The sequence below is a fragment of the Mesocricetus auratus genome, unplaced genomic scaffold (assembly GCF_017639785.1).
Source record: "Mesocricetus auratus isolate SY011 unplaced genomic scaffold, BCM_Maur_2.0 Super-Scaffold_100676, whole genome shotgun sequence".
In the NCBI taxonomy this organism is placed as follows: domain Eukaryota; kingdom Metazoa; phylum Chordata; class Mammalia; order Rodentia; family Cricetidae; genus Mesocricetus; species Mesocricetus auratus.
In genome coordinates, this window is record NW_024429266.1 from 138,730,451 (window position 1) to 138,752,711 (window position 22,261).

The 22,261-nt window shown below is 40.4% G+C and overlaps 1 protein-coding gene across 4 annotated transcripts in view; it reads right to left on the reverse strand.

The window, feature by feature from the left end:
- Ctnna2 (catenin alpha 2) overlaps positions 1 to 22,261 on the reverse strand; it is a 1,132,589-nt gene that overhangs the window by 511,807 nt on the left and 598,521 nt on the right. The gene's annotated exons all lie outside the window — the stretch shown is intronic.

Sequence of the window (22,261 nt, forward strand, 5' to 3'; positions counted from 1 at the left end):
AAGACTGCTTTTGGTAGGAGGGCCACTTTTACAATATTAATTCTGTTGTATGATCATGGGAGGTCTTTCCACCTTCTAGTATCTTCCTTAGTTTCTTTCCTCCATGTTTTAATGTTTTTATTGTAGAGGTATTTCATTTGCTTGTATAGGTTTATCCCAAAGTCTGGTCTATCTTTCTCTTACTTTGTTTCCTCTTTCTTTCCTGACTTTTCTTTTTGAAGCGATTGTGAATGAGATTCTTTCTGCCACAGGTTAGATATAGAATTGCTGTCTCACTGCAGACCCACAGGATTGGAGCCTGCACTGATAAAAAATGAAATGACTGCTGTGCACAGCAACACTTTGGATGCAGTTACCTAGAGCACAGCATAGAAGAAGACAGGTGGAAAAGCTCCCAGGCAGACACGGAATGCTGAATGTTCCAGAAGCCAGGAGCAAGTCATCTCTAGTCCATAACCAAGAATCACTTCAAGGAAACACTTAACATGAGAAGAACAAGTAGCAAACCATGAATGAATTTGGAACTGAGCAGACAGAAAATATTAGTACTGTTTCATATTTAAAAATCATACAAGCCCAGGAAGGCACAGTAGCAGATGGTAAGTGACATAAACACACATAATAAGATCAGGGTGTCACATACTGGCAAATAAGGGTCTTGAGCCTTGCCAGTGTGCTTCAGGTTTCTCAACATCATTTTCTGAACTAAAGTTCATTGACTTTTACTTCCATGTTTTGTACTTCAGTATGGATGCAGGCAAGGGTTATGAATTGTTTAGCAGTTGGGAATACCACTTCCCTTGGGCAATGTTCATGGCCACTCCTTCTCTAATGGAAATTCACCCATTAGCTGAAGACTCTTCTCTGCAAGTACTATGCATAACCCTCTCTATTCCAAGTAGTATACTTAGGAACCTGTTAGCAACGTCAAACCCAAATTATATAGAGCTGCATTCATACCACTCTCTGAGCTTCCTTTCCCTTTAACAGCGTCTTATTTAGACAAAGCCTATTCAATCACATTACACTTATGCCCAGGCAGAATAACAAAAATACAGATGGGATTAAACCATTTTGAAGTGCATGAGCAATAAAGCAAGCTATGTCCTCAAAGTGAACTTTTAGCGAGCATCCCCTATTTATCATCTTGAAATTATCTTATAACCTAATCTATAAATGAAAACAAAAAATGACCCAATCTAAGCCATTTGGAAAGTATCCCACAAAAGGAGTCCCAGGGTATAGCCTTGAGTACCCTCAGTCATAAATTCTATTGTAAATCTCGTCAGTGGATCTGGTCTGTTTCATCACTTTGCTTTGAATAAAGCTTCCTGGATCCCCAGCAATCCGTGTGGATTCTGACTTCATTCTTGAATAAGAGGCCAAGAATGTGAACAGATCCCAATCACCAGAAACAGCCCCAAAGGGTAGGAAGTCATCTGCAATCAGTTCTCTGGGAGAGGGCATCGACAAATCATATCAAGCATATAATTTTGTGGCTCTAACAGTGGTTCTCATCAAATCTTCCATATGTTTGCCTCTGCTTCCCAACCTCAACTGAAGTTGCTTTTCTCCTTGCAGTGAATTCTAAGCCATGGGTTATGGGCAAAACCACCAGATCTTCCTTCCGAGTCACAGTATTACAAGGTTGGCAGTTTCAGGGGTCTTTTTTTCTATATGCATATCTAATAATCAATATAGTACAATAGACTGAATGCAAGACTTAAGAGTACAGCTGTCCTTTACTAATATGCACATTTAAACGGCTGTGGTGATGTGAAAAAAAGCCACTGCTTTCATTATTTATGTTGTTCTGTAGACTATGGCTGTTTCCACAAAGTGTTATTTATATTTGATTAAATGGATCGATCTTTAATTTTAAGTGTATTGTTTCTGTTTTTCTTTTCATTTTTATCTCTTTTTTTCCTAGGTAGCCCAGGCTGGCCTTGAACTCAGAACCAGTTTTCCTGTCTTGGCTGTGCTGTCTGTCTTTCCTGTCTTGTGCTGGCGGAGATTGAAGGTATGGACCAACATGCATGTTGGAATTGATACTGGTTTTATTTTAATTATTTAATCTGAGTTCTAATACTTAGAAAAGTCAAATCTATAGATAAAACCCACATTTTAAGGTCCTCAGGGGCTATGGGATCCTGGAACTTCAACTTTGAGAATGACTATTATTAATAGTGGAGCATCCAACCAACTGGAGAGCCAAGAGATGTAGGCAGGTGATGATCCATACCCTGATGTTCCGTTTCAGGAGGGATCAGGGATCAAATAAAACTCTTTGTGGTATAATTCCACAGGGATTGGATGGCAATGAGGTTTCTCACCGTAATCTGATCCTAACAACCAGAAAGTACTATAGAGGCCTAACATAATTTATGTGAGCTGAAGAACTTCAAAGAACATGACTTTGTCTCCTTCAGCATTGTTTTAATGTCAGGCTCAATGCTCAGCATGCATCTTCTAGCTCAGCTTCATCTTGGAGCAAAGCTCTAGGCTTTTAGAAAACTGCAGATGATAAGCTAGCTTTCTTTTAGCAGCTGCCCTTCAAAAGCCTGCCTCATTCTTCCAGGCACAGCGTTAAGAAAATGGGTGATTCACCTCTCCAATAGCAGAGGTATTCTGAGATACCATTTTATATCCTTCTGAAATTTCAGTGGGGAAAAACTCTTAGCAATCAAAAAACCGAGCATGTTCTTCAGGGAAAAGCCACCAGACCACACATACTGCAGAGGTACATGCAGATATCAGCAGGCCATTGTTAATAGCTACTCCGTCCAATGCTGTGGATTTCGAAACAATTCTATGAGAGACACACTAGTGTCTTTTCTATACTTTAGAAGAGGGAAGTCAGGTCCAGAGAAGGTAAACAACTGTTCAAGGCTGCAGATCGGGGCAGTGGGAATTCGTGTGCTTATTACCACACTGCATGCACTCTTGTATTTCAGAAGGTGCCATGGAATGTGCATAAAGTTATACAACTGGGCATTTCTTTCATCAGTGCTACCCACATCTCAGTCTGTTCCCCACATTACGTCTTCCCTTCAGAAGCAGAGGCTGGTGCTGATTTTTACAAAATTAGCCACACCCTTCTCCATTTTTCCAATGTTCCATTTGGTGTGATGCTTCATTACTAGGGCATGAGGTATGCTAATTTGTTCTTTTATAGGAATGGAAGTGGGGAGAAAGGAAGCAGTCAGGAGGAAGAGGAAATTGAAGGAGAAGCTTGTCCAATGCAGGGGAGAAACAGGGCAGCACCCTTCCCAGGAAGGACCAGAGGGTTCCTTCATTTCCAACTAGGCCAATACCTGACACAAACATGGCTTCCCTCTAAGGGCCAATGTCTTAGATTGCTTTTAGGATTGTGGAAAACAGCATCAACCAAAAGCACAGTGAGGAGGAGAGGGTTTATTTCAGTTTACATCATCAAAGGAAATCAGGTTGGTACCTGGAGGCAGGAGCTGAAGCAGAGGCCATATAGGAAAGCTGTTTACTGCTGGCTTCTCATGGCTTGCTCAACCTGCTTTTATTTAGGGGTGGGGATGAACCAAAGACTACCTGCCTAGGAGTGGTATTGTGCATAGCAGCCTGGACATTCCCACACCAATCATTAATCAAGAAAATGCCTGATGAGCATGTCCACAGGCCAGTCTAATAGAAGCAGGTCCTCAGTTGAGATCCCTTCTTCCCAGATAACTCTATAGTTTGTTGACAAAAACTAACCAGTACAGAGGAAATAAGACATAGATTAACAAGTGAGGAGGGGCAGGAACCAATATGATCTAAATACATTATGTATATGCATTAACATGTTACAACAAAAACCTATTATTATGTATGAATAGTATATATGAATAGGAACATTGACAAAAGATGAGTATGGATTAAATCAACTTACTTCTGATTGGCCTTGTATATATATGTACAGCACAGAGATTATTGTGATGGTCACAGACAAATATAAAAATGCGAGAAGAAACAGGAATAGTGTTCTTTCTTGCATGTAGGCAAGGTTGGAGGACAGACAAACACTGAGGAAGGACAAAAAGGTTGGTATCTGGAAGGAGAGACATCTTAGTGATCCCTCTAGGGCTCTGGTCAACAGGCTAAGCACCAATAGCCTTGGGCATCAGCATCTCCAGGTGGAAATGCAGACAAAAGGAGACAGAAGTGGTACCTTTCCTGGCTGCAGGCATAACAGGAGCAGCCTGTCAGTGGACATCAGAGGACTGGCTGCTGAATACAGCCCCAGACCTTGTGGGGAATTCTACAACAGAGGGCTGAGACAGCAAGCGGAAAAGGCCAAAGACATAAACATGTATTGAAAAGGCTAGTTTTGGAAGCACAGCTTAGGTCCACTGGAGACTTCTAAAACCTATTTGGAAAAGAAAATATTAGGGCTGAATTTGGGAAGGAGACATTCAGACAAAAAAAGAGAATCAAAGTATTTTAGGTTTATTATTTCAGTATTCTCACATCATGTCCAAGTATCTCTGAACTCTACAATCAAAAGGGCAAAAGTTGAGCCTAGCGCTTCCTGGGCACCTTGTCCATATTTTAAGAACAATAAAATATATTTGTGTCAGGTGGAACTTATTTTTTTCATTGTCAATCTCTTCTGTTAGGCACATAAAAGCAAGGATTTGCTGTGGTAGTCCTTTGTGTTTCTGCGATTTCCCTTGTCATTTTTGGAAGCTTTTGGTATGATGACTGGGTAGTTTGCTGTAGAATAGTATTTTGTTCCTAATGATTTGGTATTTTTAATAATGAAAAGCACTCTGAATGTGATAGATTTCTTTTAATTTCCTTCATCAAACATTTATGGAATCCCACAGCTTGACAGAGAGTGCATGCTTAGGGGTTCATGTAATTACAATGACAATCATTTCTTTCTCCGCAATACTTACAGACGTTTTGAGAAATACAACTTATACACAAACACACATGTGTGCACATACACACCACGCACAAACAAACACATACACACACTCACACACATGCACCATAGACACACATCACAAACACCCTCAAAAACACAGATAAAGACACAGACACACACACACACAGACACACACACACACACAGAGTTGTGTAGCTGTTTCCTCAAAATTGAAACGTTTCTTACCAGATGGAGGAGGGAGCCTTCTAAGCATTAGGAAGCTATCAGGACACTCAGAAAGTTACATAATTCACAAGACCCTCTACAAAGTTATAATCAACAATTGTTGGAAAGAGGAGAATTTCTAGTAAATATGCCTGAAAGTTGCATAGGAAGTCCCAGGAATGCAGGTTTTGTGAGCCATCACCTATACTGCCTCTGAGGCATCCATACGCCTTTGACTTACCCTTTACCTATGCCCCTATAAATAATTGTAGTAAGCAGCTAAGTTCATCTTGCATTACTTGCGAATTTTTACTTTGATCTGTTGTTATCACCTTGCCTGGAATGACAGGACATCTGTTCACATGTTCCCAATTAAAGTCATATAACTCATAATTACATACACATGTATAAAGGACCATTCATGCATATATGAATGCATCTATGTGTCATGTTCACAAACAGAATGCCAAGAAACTGAATCTCAGACCTAGATTATGCTCTGTGATTGGCCACACCCACTCACAAGTCCTGGATATCCTCTAAAAGAGACTCATAGGCTATGCAGATTTGGAAACATGCTGAAGATCAAGAAGTCTTCATTAATCCCACAAAACTACAATCTAGAAATCTACAGGCCAGAAAAACATGCCCTGATTCTTTTGATCAAATGTTCATCGCCTTTCACCCTATTCCCTCTTAATGGATAGCATGTAATTTTCCAGGGAAAGAAACACAGAGTGGCTGTATTGCCATCTGGACCAACTCTCTGGATGCTTGTCCGATGCCCAGTATTGTGCAGCAATGAAAGCATTGGCAAGGGGGAGCAATGCTGCAGTGACAGCAGTAGCAATGACTGTGGAGATGGTGACAACAATTTTGGTCGAAGCAACAAGAAGTGGAGGAGGTGACAGAAGAGGCAGTACTGGCTGTGCCACCTGCATATCTGATATCAGGCCCACAAGCCCTGACCAAATTCCAGGAACTTGGAGCTATTAGACAAAAGCCAGGCCATCAAAAGGTATGAGGACTTTGAAGAAGCTAAGCCACAAGTGGACATACTGGTCATAAACGCTGGAGTCATGGCTTTAAGGTTATAATTTGCTAAGATTACAGCAGCAAGGAGCAAGGAATAGAGCTCCACTGTTTCAAAGATAAGTGTTTCCTGCAGTATTTGTGGCCATATTTGTGTCTTGAAGAGTGTGTACAAGAGGCCATCATGTTTGTGGCTCTTTCCATTTATTTCCCAGCAATGGAAATCAAGCTTTGCAGTGAATCATAACTGTCTTTTGTATTCCAGAAGTCTGGTCCATTGAATAGCTATGTCACCTAAATTAAAGCAACCCTTTTTAGTGTAGGAGAATCTTTGGTTAACTTGCTTGAAAGTTAGGAAGAGAGCTTCAAGGACGTTGTTGTATTGAGTCTGAGGTAGGCCTTTCCCTGGAGCAGCTGCCTTTAAATCATTCAAGCTCCTGGAAGTAGCCCCAGTGAACTCATTGATTTACCAAGTTCCATTTAGATGGAGCAGTTTCTTTGGCCGTTCTGATGTTCTATCTCGGGTGAATAGACACTTCTTCATGTCTACTTAGGAAAAGTCAAACATGACCAAAATTTTTGACTCTAGACTCCATGCCCATGCATTTGGAAGAAATGAACTTTGTTCAGGGATGTGCTCAGTTTTGTTATGAACTTACATCTGGATAGATAATTAGATTAAGAGCATCACAATGGCACTTAGTAGTGCAAGACTGGCTGTATGCTGGCTTGACGAGAAAGTATATGTAGACACAGTAGGAGGATAAATGGACTTCTGGGCTGCTAGAAAAGACAGAACATGGGAGAAAACTGCCAACATTGAGACACAGAAAGAGGGACACGACAGAGGAAACGTGAACTGAACCCATCAGGAAATGCATTCAGCTATTATCAGGGTTAGTTGTGGTGCATTACAGTTAACTATGTGGGGAACAAACTGAGCTTTAAGTTTTGCCTCTGAGAAGAGAAAGTGGGGAGCCTGTTTTCCCCATAGTGTCAGACTACCTAGCTATCATCACATTCAACACAAAAGAGAAATGCCCCTGTTCTCTGCGTGTAAATTAAAGGGTGGCATATTTTCCAAGGGGAGTAGAAATCTACTGTTGGCATAAAAATACATTTTCAGCAGCAATCCAGGGTAAACAGGTGAAGTTTTTTTTCTCTCCTCCCTCACATTCTGATAAGTTGGCAATTACAGGATATCATGTTCTCATCCAAGGCCAGTGTTCATTTAAATGCAGTGATCATATCTTGTAGATTTTCTCTCCAAACAGTCCCTTGGGAGACCATAAACCCTTCTCTAAATCACAAAGCAATTCTCCAAGTTGCAATTAGGAATTGAAAACCCAAATAGCAGAAGCTGTGCATTGCCTGAAAGGAGCTAACTTTCCCAGGCACAACATTCTGGGCTTCTCCAGTCCAATCCCAGTAGTTTTTCCCAAAGCCTCAGTTTTCACATTTCCCTAGAGAGAAGACTGCCAGACATTCATGTAACTAGTGCACAACCTGAAAGGACTTTAGTGATGGAGGCCAGAGGTGATGAGAGTGTGACTATGTAACTGGGGGGCCTGAGAAGATGGAGCCTAAAAGTCAGTAAAGAGAACTTTGACAGGCATGGGAAGGAAGGGGATGGAGATGGAGAGAGAAAGAGAAAGGGAGTTATAAATGAGAACATAATGTCCCAGGGCAGAGGCTAAATGAAGGCATCTGCATGGATACATTGTGGTGGCAGTGGAAAAGCAGATGGGGTCATCTAAGAAATGGTTCCCCTGGATGTGTGTAGATCTGTGGTCTATCATGAGAGGGTATGCCAAGAATCTCTGGAGTCTGGCAACCATTAGTACAAGACCCAATAAGCAACAGGATGAGCAGGCCTAGGAGTCAGGAAGACCCATCCTCTTGCCATGTTTTCATGTTTAGACAAGATCCTGATTGTGTCTTGAAAGATTATTTGTATCTTTGGTACTTTTGTAATAAACCTTGAAAACAATGTGTGACTCAGCAGTTAAGAGCACTTGAAATTCTTGAAGGGACCCATTTTCAGTTCTCAGCACTGACTTGGTGGAAGTTCCAGGGGCTCCTATTTAATGGCCCCTTCTGGTCTCTGGGGGCAATGGAAATTCATGAGATGAATATTCATGTATGTAGGCAATCATACATATAAAAATTAAATTAAATTTTAAAAAAGGAAATGTAATCTAGATATAGTGGTTCCTGTTATAATCAGCACTTGGAGAGGCTAAGGCAGGAGGACAGTCACATTCAACTGCAGCCTGGGTTATAGCATAAAGCCTGTTCAAATATAACAAAAAAGAAAAATAAAGGAAAAAAAGGACTCTAAGAAGCACATGTCTGCATGTGCATATTTTCTTAATTCTGTTTAGATAGTTTAGATACTTATCCCTTAATTCGAGAAGATCTTAAGACCAAATCAATCAACACAACATAGGAAAACATTAGCTGCTTTAAATCACAGAGCCTACAGAGACATGCTCTTTGTAAGTACTGCTGAGCCTGTAGTTTCATAGATCAGTCATCCAAACAATGAGAGTGAAGGGGCATTCCCCTATCTTCAGGTCTGGAGCACAAGACAGCTTGGGAGTGTAGACAAGTCCTGCCAGAGACGAAGAAAGAGCACTATGCAGGACTATGCCTGTGAATTGAATCTTGTATGAAAGATATGGTGTGCATTCATCTTTGCCCATGAATAGAGAAGGTGATAGACATTCTCTAGAGGCTGTTAGTCCTACATCAAGCTACTTGTAACATGAATAAGTGTGGGTTCTTGTAACTCAAGTTCTAATAGCTCTTAATAATAAAAGCCCAGAGTCAGGTATTAGGGGGTGACAGCTGAAAGATCAGAGAAGCAGAGAAGTCAGCCACTAGAGCTCTTACCTCTATGAAATCCTCAGAATGTAAACAGAGTGAGCTCCTGTCTCCACCCACCTATGTTCCTCTCTCTGCCCAGCCATGTCACTTCCTGTCTGTCTATACAGATCTCAAGACCTCTATGGTTAGCTAGGGGCTAGCTCTGCCCTCTGATCATCAGACAAGCTTTATTTGTTAGAGAATAAACAAGATACCCCAATAGGTTTTGAAAGTCAGACTGTTATAAATTTCAGTATGGCTGGCAGTGTTCATTTACCAACAAGTGAAAGAGATGGTTGTTTGCTCTGCAGAGCTGTGCTAACCACTTGAGGCGTATCTGAGGAGAGGATCTTTCATGAAGGGAGTCACTTTGGGGCACAGGAGAAACTTATTGCCAGTCTCCATTCATCTTCCTGACATGGTCCTTTATTTTGAAAACATAGTCTATTTTCCCTCATGGAACCAGGAGAAAACTTCTGTCCTGACAGCACACCTTCACAACTTCCTAAGCCCAGAGGAAATGCAACTTAGGTATGCCAAAACTCTAGGGAAAACCATGACTGAAAGAAAACACATTTCACAGTATAAGAGTCTGAATGTGAACAACTTCAGCCATAGGTTAGTCGATGAAATCCTCAGAGGTGGTCTACTTCCCTAAAACCTGTTGACCAGTGGCCAGTGACACCCACAGAACAGAGAAGATTGCCATGGCTGACTGCCACCTGCCTCATTTTGTCCAGCCATCCTTTTGCATTCTCGCAATTGGGACATCACAGATTTGGATATTCCACTTGAATCAGTTCTCATTTGTCACCTTTTGCATACTTTTCTACTCTGTTGCTCACTTGATTATTGATTTGTTAGTATTCATTTTCTTTCTTTCTTTTTTTTTTTTTTGCATTAGGTGGCCCTTCTCAATGCCCCTTATTCAGCAGTCTTTGTTCTTGATGCTACTTGTGAGCTCTCTGCTCCTTGCAATTTGGCTGCCATTAAGCCTCTGCAGAAAGAGATCTGCCAGGACTCTTCAGTAGCAACTTCATAGTCAGAAGAGATGGAATTTTTTTTTCAATTACACCAAAAATAGAGACACACATTAGCAACAGCGGAACAAGGAGAGAAGGAAAGCCGATATTATAAATTGAACTGTGTACATTAGCCACCACCCCCCACCCAGAAGAATCAAGTCTGGCTCTGAAGAATGACATTAAAAAGTTAAGCAGTACTCACTCTTATTTAAAATGTCATTCTTGTTCAATGTAACCGTTAGACATTTAATATAGATGGATGAGCTACACCGACTCCATGAAGACAAAACTTCCCTCTATACATCCGCTCTAAAAGCTTTTAAAACCACCCTGTCAGGAACAATTTGATGACTTATCAGTCGTGTTTCTCTACAGAACCACACAGGGCTACACATGGCAATGGAATATTCTGACAGAACAGAGTGGGCGGGTGGGTGGGAAGGGGCTCAGAAGTCCACCACATGCTATAAATGATGACAGTACAAAACTCTGTCCATAAAACAGGGAAGCAAATGCATTAGCCTGCTGCAGGAGGCTTGGTTTGACCATTAAATGCTACATATAAGAAGAACAAATACAGCATCTCAACAGGACTCCACAGAAGGCTGAGGATTCAGAGGCAGCAAAAAATGATTGAAAATGGTATTTTTGTTTGAAAGTGTGAATGGTGTCAAACACGAATTTGCAGTGGCTGTTAGGCTGCTTTATCTGCTCCTGGTGACCCTGAGTGTTCCTGAGTCAGGATCACCATTCCCTTGAGGGACATGTACATTCATTCACCACTTTCATCTCTAGCTTTTATCACATACAAGTATCATCTTTGTGACTAAAGTCAAAGATAAGTCCTCTTTAAAAACAATGACAATTCCCTGATAATGAGATTGATGACTACCTTATATGCCATCCTAGAACCTTCATCCAGTAGCTGATAGAAGCAGAAACAGACACCCACAGCTAAACAAGAACTGAACTCTTGGAATCCAGTTGCAGAGAGGAAGGAGTGATGAGCAAAAGCGTCAAGACTAGGCTGGTGAAACCAACAGAAACAGCTGACCTGAACAAGTGGGAGCTCATGGACCCCAGACTGATAGCTTAGAAACCAGCATAAGACTTATCCAGACTCCCTGAACATGGATGTCAGTGAGGAGACCTAGGCAATCTATGGGGCCTCTGGAGTAGATCAATATTTATCCCTAGTGTACGAATGGACTTTGGGAACCCATTCCACATAGAGGGATACTCTCTCAGCCTAGACACATGGGAGAGTGCCTAGGCCCTGCACCAAATGATATGACAGACCTTGAAGAGCCCCTCACCCTCCCTGGGGAGCACAAAGAGTATGGGATTGGTGGTTAGTGGGGGGTTGAGGAGGAGGGGAGGGATAGGGAACTGGGATTGACATGTAAAACAAGCTTTTTTCTAATTTAAAAAAATAGGAAAAAACAATATGAATTTCATGGCATAAAAGGAAAAAAATCTACTAACAGAGAGTTCAGAGGAAAGCAAATCCTAAGTTATCTCAAATGGATAGATGATTAAAATCTACCCAACAACTATGTGGCTTAAAACAAACATTACTATTTATCTGCTGACAATTCTGTAATTTGGAGAGAGAGAGGTGGATCACTTATGAGCTGAAGTCCAAGGAAACTAGGAGTTCCAAAATGGCCCCAATCACATGGCTTGTAGTTGAGATTCACGGTTATTTGAAGAAGTGTCACCAAGGTCAATCAGAACACCTTGTTTTCCTCTGTGTCTTTGGAAGTCACAGTAGGACATATAGATTCTGAGACCTTACCTCTAGATATCTGTATTCTGGTTTGCATTTGGAGGATACTTTGGAGCCTTGAATCTTGAATCATGTAACTGCTAGGCAAATCACCAAGCTATATCTCTATCCTTTACTTTTTATCTTCAGTAGATCACTAAGGCCTATTCTTGGAACACAGGTCTGCCAAACTATATTGTTTGGAAGCAGGAGGTTTCACAGGAGTTCCCAGCTATCACTGGAAGATGTGGTTTAAAAGATGATAATATCTTTAACACACAGTAATAACTAGTGATCAGTTAAGAGTATGTGGGTTGCACTCAACCTTGATGCAGGGGGGGAAGAGCTTGGTCCTGCCTCAACTTGATATGCCATGCTTCCTTGACTCCCCATGAGAGGCCTTACCCTTTCTGAGAAGTGGATGGGGGGTGGGTAGAAAGGAGGTGGGGGGCAGGGAACAGGAGGAGAGGAGGGAGGGAAAACTGTGATTGGTATGTAAAATAAATTCTTCCTGAACATAACACCAGTAGCACAGACAGTGAGATCAACAATTAATAAATGGGACCTACTGAAACTGAGAAGCTTCTGTAAGGCAAAGGACACAGTCAGCAAGACAAAAAGGCAGCCCACAGAATGGGAAAAAATATTCACTAATCCCACATCTGACAGAGGGATGATCTCCAAAATTTACAAAGAACTCAAGAAGCAAGTCTCCAAAACATCAAAGGACCCAATTAAAAAGTGGGCTGCAGAACTAAATAGAGAGTTTTCAATAGAGGAGTCTAAAATGGCTGAGAGGCACTTGAGAAAGTGCTCAACATCCTTAGCCATCCGGGAAATGCAAATCAAAACAACTCTGAGATACCATCTCACTCCTGTCAGAATGGCTAAAATCAAAAACACCAATGACAATTTATGCTGGAGAGGATGTGGTGAAAGGGGGACACTCCTCCATTGCTGGTGGGAGTGCCAACTGGTTCAGCCACTTTGGAAATCAGTATGGAGATTCCTCAGAAAAAATGGGAATAAACCTACCACAAGACCCAGCAACTCCACTCTTAGGCATATATCCAAAAGATGCACATTCATACAACAAAGATATCTGTTCCACTATGTTCATAGCAGCTTTATTTGTAATAGCCAGAACTTGGAAGCAACCTAGATGTCCCTCAACCGAAGAGTGGATAGAGAAAATGTGGTACATCTACACAATGGAGTACTATTCAGCAGAAAAAAGTAATGGAATCATGAGATTCTCAGGCAAATGGATGACACTAGAAGAAACCATCCTGAGTGAGGTAACCCAGTCACAAAAAGAGAAACATGGCATGTACTCTCTCATATATGGATTTTAGACATAGATCTGGGGAGGGCCAGCCTACAATCCTATGGCCAGAGAGTCTGGGAAACAGAAACTTCATTTAGTGGCTGATCGAAGAGGAAGACTCCCTGGGTTAAGTACTGAGCTGAACTCAAGAAAGCCAGTAACAGAGAGGGAGGACTGATGATCAAAGGGATTAAGACTGGGCTGGTTTAACCCCCAGAAACAGCTGACCAGACAAAGGTTAACTCTTGAATCCCAGGCATCAGCCTGGGAATCCAGCATGGGACTGATCAAGACCCCCTGAATCTGGCTGTCAGTGAGGAGGCCTAGGTAATCTATTGAGCCTTGGGCAGCAGATCAGTATCCATCCCAAGTATACACACGGACTTTGGACTCCAATAGAACAATGTGAGGTGCACTCTCACCCTGAACTCTTGGGGAAGGGTCTAGGCCCTGCCCTATATGAAATGACAGACTATGGACACCCCCATGGAGGGCCTCACACTCCCTGGGGGAATGAGGTGATAACGGGGGGGGGCTTGTGGGGAGGGTATGGGAGGAGGGGAGGGAAAGGGAGAGGGACCTGGAACTGACTTGTGAAGCAACCTTGTTTCTTATCTAAATTTAAACTGGAAAATAAAATAAAAAAAATAAATTGAAAAAATAAAAAAAGAAAATAGATGGAAAAACAGAGTGTGTGAGTTGAACATGAAAAACTGGTTGCGTGAAGGTGAGGCATTTGTGTAAAGCTATTTATGCATTTGGTACCCAGTGATGGACATTATGAGTCACTGTGGTAATTACTATGAAGAATACCATTCTGTTGTTGACCTGGGCTTTCTGAAAAAAATTTTCTCACTGCATTTGAAGCAAGATGGCCCAACTTTCTATATTCTTGGTCAAACGAAGGACATGTCTCATTATGTTTCTCCATATACCTAGCCAAGAATGGACACTGGTTATTGTTAAATGAGTCAAGAATTTTAAGATCTCTAGAATTTTGTATGAACTAGGCACATGGAAGTTAAATATAAATGGTGTGGGAAGGGAAGCAGCATGGTCCCCTAAATAAAAGCTTTTAAAGTTGTTTAAGAATCGTTAGTGACTAGTGATGGAGGCTATAGAGAAAGCAAGCAAACTAGAGAGGAATCAAACATAGTTATGTCCCTAGTAGGCAGTGACCTTTCAATAAATATTGTTTGGATAAATAGATGGCTGACTGGAAAAGAGAGCACTAAACATATATAAGAATGGCCTTCTAGGAATAACTCAAGCCAGAAAACATCTGACTCGATAAATGTCCCAGCATTCATTTGATTTGACATAATTTTTCGCTTCAAACCAGGCACATGATTAGAAAGTCTTTTTCTTTTATAAATATTTCATGTTGCATGCTTCTATACAATTTCAAGATTTTCTTCACTCTTGTAGCCATAACTTTTAGAACAGAGATTAATGTGGAGCAGGGGTAATGGTTTACAATGCCTTAAGACATTTTTGGCCATCACTGCTCGATCAAGTGGTATTAATGGGTAGGGAAAAAGGGATATTCCTACACAATTAAAGGGCAGGGAATTTCCATGAGAAAAAAATTATTCAGCTCAAATGTGAAAAGTGCAGAAGGGAAACCAATTGTAACCTAGAGTAAGTATTCTACATTTGAAAGGATGAATGAATGAGTGAATGAATGAATGAGAAAGAAATCATAATATAAGCAATGGAGACTTGACAAGGACAAAAATATCTCAGGACTGCTGAACAACTGCAGATAGAGATATATACAAACCTCAGCTAATGAGACATGACTCCAGTAAAACTAACAATGGGAGTGAAATAAAATAAGTAATTAAGCCAAATTAAGAGTAAGAGCCTCATTAGGATAGATCAGGGACATGGCCTTCAGTGCTTCTATGGAAGTTTTGCAGTGAGGAGCTAGTAAGGAACTACTGATGAGCAGATTCAGTCATACTATTATAAAACTGTAGGATGGCCAGGCTGTTGGAGGCTGTATCTGTGCTGGATTTAGTCTGATAGCTACTTACTTATAGCTAATTTCATATTATTGGTCATGATCAAACTTTTCAAATTATCATTAACTTTCAGGTTCTACAGGCCCTTCCTGGCAGTTTTATGGAGGAGGCTGCAATGAAGCTCCCCTGGGAGCCCAGTTAGACAACCTTTAAATTGCTACAGTCATATTTGTTGGACTTCCCAAATTTGAACTATTTGTTTGGTTAATATAGCTCTAATAGGCTGAGCTGAGGTCACTACATCCATACTTGATCCACACATACCAATATTTCTAATAGTTGTTCAAGTATGAAATATTTGATCTAAAGCTAATATTAAGACACAACATAAAAAATAACAGACATCTGCAGAGTCTGTTATTAAATGGAAACAACATGGAGCCAGAACCCTTTGACTTCAGACTCTTCATCTTTCAGTTCTCTAGCTCTAGAACACTTCATAATAACCACTGAAAGCCAGTCATATGGCAGATTTAAGTGCCCTGCCAGTATACTTCGAGACTCTAAATTCTTTCCATCAAGCAAAATAGGAAGTAATGTTTTGACAAGTAAGTTCCTGGATATTTGAAACTGATCTTTCTACCCAAGTATTTGACAGAATAGACTTTCTCACTCTAATTATGAGATCCTTCCTCTGCCTTCTCCCAAATAACTTCCCATTATATTCAGGGCTGTGTTAGCTTGGATCTTTCTATTCTTTTTTATTGTGTGCGCATTACATGAGTTTATTCTTATGCACTTTATATGATTTCTTGAAATCTTTTTTTTTACCTCAAAAGAAAACTGTGTGCATGTGTGCATGTGTGTGTGTGTGTGTGTGTGTGTGTGTGTGTGTGTGTCTGTGTGTGTAGGTCAGAAGAGAGCTCCAGGGATATTTCCTTTATGTCTGAGGAAGGACACATGAACTTTGTAGTTCAAGTGCACAGGAAACTTTCCCATTCACTTATCGTAGTCAGAGGAGTCACAGACGGCAAGATAGAGAAGGATGTGCTATTAGTGGTACTTAATCCTATTGGAACATCCAAAGGACTGTGTAATGACACTGTTCTACTCTGGCCTTGGTGCTCCTGTATACCATGGAAATGCTAGAATATCTCCAAAAAGCCCCACATATTTCAAGCACTTTTGGCAAAGAAATGGAAAACTCAATCTCCTAGCTCCTTCTACCTTTCTTTTGCTATGTCTTCTTGTATTTCCTTTTTATTTTGTTTTCATTTAGAAAATGATTTTGAGAATTATATTATAATTACATCATTTTCCCCTTCCCATTTCTCCTTCTAAACCAGTGGTTCTCACCTTTGCTAATGCTAAAGGCTCCTTTAATATAGTTCCTCATATTTTGATGTTCACCCCCAAACATGTATTGTTTTCATTGCTACTTCATAACTGTGCTACTCTTATGATTGCAAATGGCGTGTGTATGTATTCATAAATAAGTGAATACAGCTTTTGAGTCCGTAAAATGTTACTTGTATGTATATGATTTCAGGGATGACCATTTGGAATTGGATAACCAATCAGTGTGCTCCTCACTGGTGAAGACTATTTCTCTCTCTCTTGGCATTCATTAGTTGCCTATGATCCATTGTTTAAGGTTGACGTCTTAGGAGATTTACCCCTTTCATATTAGGATATCTACTGGTGTTGTCCTCATTCAGCCCATCTTTAGGCACCCATATTGCTGAAATTTTATGAGATTTTATAACATTTTCTGTTTTCTTACCTGCTAATAGTTTTGTCGACTACTGAGTTGTAGAACTTCTAAGGTCATCTCACATATTCTTTTGCTGATAGAATGCAGCTCATAGAAGTGTAACTTCAAAGTATTTTTTATTATTTGCTTCAACTCTGGTACCTCATTTGGTTTCTTTTCCCAGCTAGAGCTACTAGGCTGGCCCAAACAGAACTTAAAAAGGGCATACTTATTTATGGCGAGTTTTCTTTCCTATTAGCCCTTCTGGCCTTACTTACAATGGGCCCCAAGTCTTGACCACTTACTAGTTAATCTCACTTAGCCTTTCCCTCTTCTGTCAACTTGCCTTACTTAGATCCCACTCTATGTTTATTATGCCATATTCTAGCTAATTGGAGAGATTCCAACTATCTTTTTGAGAAGATTGAATTTTATGCCAAATTTTGGCCTTTGGGAGACAAAAACTATTATTTGTGACTCCCAATGGTGGTAATTTCCAGAAGTGAGCAGTATATATGGGCAGATAAGTTTGAGTGACTCTGCTATCCGTCAATTCAAATATAGCCACTCATTATGGGCAAGCTACTTTCTGTGAAGCAATTCAAAGAGGCCCACTGAAATATAAAATGCAAGGGCTGCCTCCCAAAACAGTAACAAAGGGACATGGGTCAAAGATAAACAAAAGCAAACTCCAGTGTTTAGAGGTATAAGAACATCATCTACAATCTCCTAGTAGCAGGTATGGTATTATTAAGCCCAGGAGCAGCCTAGAGCTATTTTTCATTGACTAGCTGAGTAGCTCCTTTCTGCAAAGAGGTTTAATGATTTCACAGGGTAAGAGGTAGTGGACATGAGATGTGTGCATTTGCGGGGGAGATAATTGCATTTCATGAAAAGTACATGCAACTGTTTTGAAAGGCAGTGATAAATCTTCTTCCACTCTGTGAATCAGTCATATTCCAGCTGATGAGTGGTTAGAAGATCAATTACTAATCATGAGGAGAGCAAAACTTTTCACTTGTAATTTTCACCAGGTTGCTGAGAACAACTTCATAAACATAAACATCCATCTTCTTGGTCCTCCTGGGAAGTAAGAATTTGGCCAGATTATCACAAGGTGCATGGCATGAAAACTTGATTCTAGGAGCTGATTTGCAACTGGGGAAGCAAGGGAGGGAGAGAGGCAAAAGAGAGTAGACACATACATTTTCCATTAGAGCTTTGAATACTCCCTTTTCTGCTAGTATATATGATCTCTAATTATGATATGAGGTAAGAATCTCAGCACCAAGTTCTGTGTTTCATTCCATGCAAAAGATAGTAGACATGTATGCTGTCATTTTTTTACTCCTTATTTTAAGAATGGTAAAATAAAAATTAGGAAGGTCAGAACTCTCTAGAGGGTCTTATGATGGGGTCATACTTACTCACACGGTCCAGCTGCAGACATGATGATTTCTTTGCCTCTTTGAAGATACTGGGAATCAAATCAAGGGTTCACATGCATATGACTGTGTTTCTCTTATTTTGCTTTTAAAAATTCATTAAAATGTTTCCCTCAAACTTTGAATCCTCCCATCTCAGCCTTTGGATACTGATATTCCCGGAATATACTCCCAAAGCCTGTTCTCTTAACCCTCATATATGGTGTGTGCCAGGCCTATTGTGGGCTGAAAACTGGAAGTTGTCCATGAGGAACATGGCCCTTGTTCCCAAGAGGCCCACAGTGGATAGAGAGAGGAAATCTAGCACCAGTTGTTTCCATTCCATACACTTCTGTGTGTTTGGTGTTTATGAACTCATTGAATCTCAAAACAATGTGACTTTCCTTTCGTGAATAAGAAAACCAAGGCATGGAGATGCTGTATAAATAGTTGTATCTAGCTGAACATTAGCTCTAATCTTCTAGAAACAGGACACAAGAATACACACTGTTAACCACTGGCAGTATTAGTTATATGTTAAGAAGTTAACTGTTTGTGGGGTGAAGTGATTATTCAGTCCCCTTCCTAAATTGCATGGAACAGATGCATCTCTGAAAAGTCAAAGGACTGGAGGTTTACCACATTCCCAGGCTTCTGCATAGAATCCAAGAATTATATGTATGCATTATTATTGTTGTTGCTATGTATTCTCCATACCTAATATACTCTAAGGCTGATGTTAAAGTGAGTTTGAACCATCCCATAATGTTATCAGCCTGGCTGAAACTGTAACACCTAATCCTTCCTCCTTATTAAACCATGCTCTCAAGGAAAATGGTAGAGGTAGTGAAGCCTACAATACGATATTAATAATAACTTGACTGTCTAACATTCCAGGTATGAAATATTTAAGTGTCAGAAAATAAGAACTCCTAATAGAAATGTCCTTGATTTTCTGAACACCTGGAGAATTTAGAAAGGGCCAAGGTGGGAGACTTAGCTATTCCAAAATCCTTCTGATCCATTCATATGTGCATGGCATATTAGTCAGTCATATATATTCTAACTTTTGTCCAGTGCACACAGGATCCTTTCACTACTGTCTGTTTCACTAATCTAAGAAGGTCTTGTGAGAGCTCAAGAGGCACCATTTACTCAAGGAACTTTCTCTTTTCTTTATGCTTGGGAGTCTCAGTCTCTTGAGATTCGAAGGAGATTTCAAAGATAATTTTACTAATTCACTTTTAGTTCATTTTACTGAAAAACCAAAACATACTCAATGTTATAATAGTGTCATGACTGTTAGGGTGACAGGGGAACCCACCACTTTCTGCTTAGACTGAAGCCATTCTACACAGGAAGGAACTCATGCCTGATACTGTAAACCTGTTCTAAATCGTGTAGCTTAGGAGGTCATGAGCTGCATTGTGAAAGCTATGGTTAATTTGCTAAACGGACATACTGATTCGAAAAGAAAATAATCTTCAGGATGTTTCCATCAGATGTTCTATTGCATTCTTGAGAATGAACTTATCGCTTCTTGAAACTTCTTTTTCTGTCTCTTAAGAACTATGTAGTTTTAAATTATACCCACATTAGTCAGCTCTCCTTTGCTATAATAAATTACCTTGCAAAATCAATTTAGTTGCTTTGGCTCACACTTTCAGGGGTGTTAGTGTATACGCAACTGACGGCACTGCTATATGCTTGTAGAGATGCAGAACACCATGGCAGAAGGCATAGTAAAATAAAGCTACACTTCTCAGTGTGGCCAGGATGCAGACAGACATACAGACTAGAGCAGAATCTTGATACCCTCTCCTAACACCTTCAGTGATTTATGCTCTTCAGGCACACTCTACCACCTCCCAGAATCAGGCATCTAATACATGAACATTTGAGATACAGGTAAGAGCCACTTAAAAGCAAGATCTTTATACTAAGTTATAATTCAATTATCTTGGACTCTGGCACCTCAAAGTCTTATCTTTCAAACACATTCAGCACAAGTTAAAGAGCCCTCCCCTGTACCCTTGGACTGCAGAGGGCTTTTCAAAATACCTGTATTCTGCCTCGTCAGGCCACAAATCAGATTATATGTAGCTTCCTGGGGGATTTCTGGGATTACTGCATAAACTATAAACTTCTCAAGGACAAGGGGTATCTTTTATTTCTCTGAGACTCCAGCATCTGGCTCAATTCCTGGGCATTAGGTATTTCATATTTATTGTGCTTAGAGTACATCCCCAATGGCCCTTCAGGATAGAAAACAAAGCTAATGTAAATGTGGAATAGGACAGTAAATATGAGAAGCCACCTGTGTGCAGAGAAAGTGGTGTGTCATCTTTCTAGGAGATAAACATGTGCCTATCGGACTTTAGCACAGTGAAGGGGTTGAGAAGAAACAAAGAGGCTAATTAGATTTACTCCAGTATCATTTAAATAGTGGCTTCATTAACAAACATGATGTGTAGTCCACAAAAACTTAATTTACACAGTGAAGAGAAATAAAATGAAAGGGTACAGAGGTCATCATTCATACATTCTTCAAGAAGCCAAAAGGGAAGCTTACCAAAGAGCAGTATTTGAAATAACATATATTTTTAGAAAGGTCCATAGTGGCAAAATCTCTAGGAAGAAAAAATCCTAGGATCAGATGTCAACCTAAGGAAATTTAGTTGTGAAGATAAATGATGTCTCGGGTATCAGGAGAAACAAAAACAGGGCCTTGGATTGGGGACTTGCGATAAGGCAGATCTCACAGGAGGGAACAGTAAATGTTTTCAGGAGAAAGCCAACCACTTTATCTGTGGTGACAGATGACATAAGTAAAGAATGATTCACAATCTTTCTCAGGAAGACCTTCCTATAGTTTGAACATTTTCTCATTCTATAATCCACAAAAACCATAATACTTAGACCAAGAGTTTTAAGAGGTGTGGCCTTGAGCAGTTGGTTGGTCATGACAGCTTACTCACTACAAATGGGATTAGGAGGCTGTCTTAGTTTAGAAAAAGTTCCCAAGATCCTGAACAAATATACAAGTTCCACTCAGGTCTGTGTTCCAAGAACTTCCATTTGTATAGTTCCAGCCTTTCTGTATGGATTCCCTGGCTGTTCTCTCATCTGAACTTAATAGTTTCCTTGAGAAAAGGCAAGGGACACTTCTCCATTTCACATGGAGGATGCAGAGTTTATGGAACATGAAACACTGTCTAATAGCCTACAACAAGGTAAGAAGGGTTTGATTCATATTCTGGATTGCTCTCTCTCAAGACCCTCTTCTGTATACAGACCAGTCACATGACTTAAAAGTGAAGATGGACAGTGATGATTTCTGTATCACCATCTTCTTACCATTGGACCCTAAAAAGGACATTAAAATAATGGAGTCTTTTGAAGACTTTTAGATATGCTCACAGGATCAGACTGGAAAACAGACTACTTAGGGCAATTCATATTTATTTCTTGGGCATGAGTCAAATGAAGCTTTCTGAGTCTAGGCTGTAAGTCCCAGGAGGACAAGAGTGTCTTCCTAGCACCTAACTTATGAGAGACATGCCATAGGAAGCCAATAAATGAGACCTTTAGACTGCTGCTAAAGGTCAAGTTGAGGTTAGAGTTGACAACAGGGGTTCTCCCATGTACCCAGAGAACATGGGGAGTGAAATCTATCTGCTCTCCCCACATACCAGTCAGAGCGTTGTATATCTGCAGACCTCTGAACTTGATCTGTGACAAACACCTGTAACTTCTAGATTTTTCCACTGCAGAAACAAAACCAAGACAGAGGAAAAGCAGCTCTGTCTCATGCCAGGGTCTTCATTATTCTGTCTCTGCATGGCTCCCAGGTGCTCCACTCCCACTGGCTTTTGAGTTTCTGATGTCTACTCAGTTTCAAAAATTCCATTTGTTACTCCTCCTTCCTGGAACTTGTGACATCTTGACCACTTGGATTAGCAAGTAGTTGTCTTGTTGGCTGAGTTT